The sequence below is a fragment of the Penaeus monodon genome, chromosome 28 (genome assembly GCF_015228065.2).
Source record: "Penaeus monodon isolate SGIC_2016 chromosome 28, NSTDA_Pmon_1, whole genome shotgun sequence".
Taxonomy (NCBI): Eukaryota; Metazoa; Arthropoda; class Malacostraca; order Decapoda; family Penaeidae; genus Penaeus; species Penaeus monodon.
The window spans coordinates 32,104,024-32,104,337 of record NC_051413.1 but is presented as its reverse complement, the minus strand read 5'-3'; positions in this window follow the sequence as shown (position 1 = coordinate 32,104,337).

Sequence of the window (314 nt, the reverse complement as noted above, 5' to 3'; positions counted from 1 at the left end):
CTGCCTGCCCTGTATACCCTCGTCTGAACAATTCTGAACACTCATTTCCATAAATCGTGTTGCATCCTCCTGAAAAATTCCTGAAAGACCAATCCACTCGGCCAATCCTGAAGCAAGTCACCGAAGCAAGAGACAAGATGTGAAGTGAGACATCAACTCAACATCGTAAAGACGTGTTTATTAAGCTTTTCCTCATAACTTCATTTTTAATGTCCGCACTGACGCGACTCTCACGCTAAAATCAGCCTTATTGATGATGGCAATAAGGGTGGATTTACTGCTCATTATCATCATATATATTTTTTTTAAAAGTC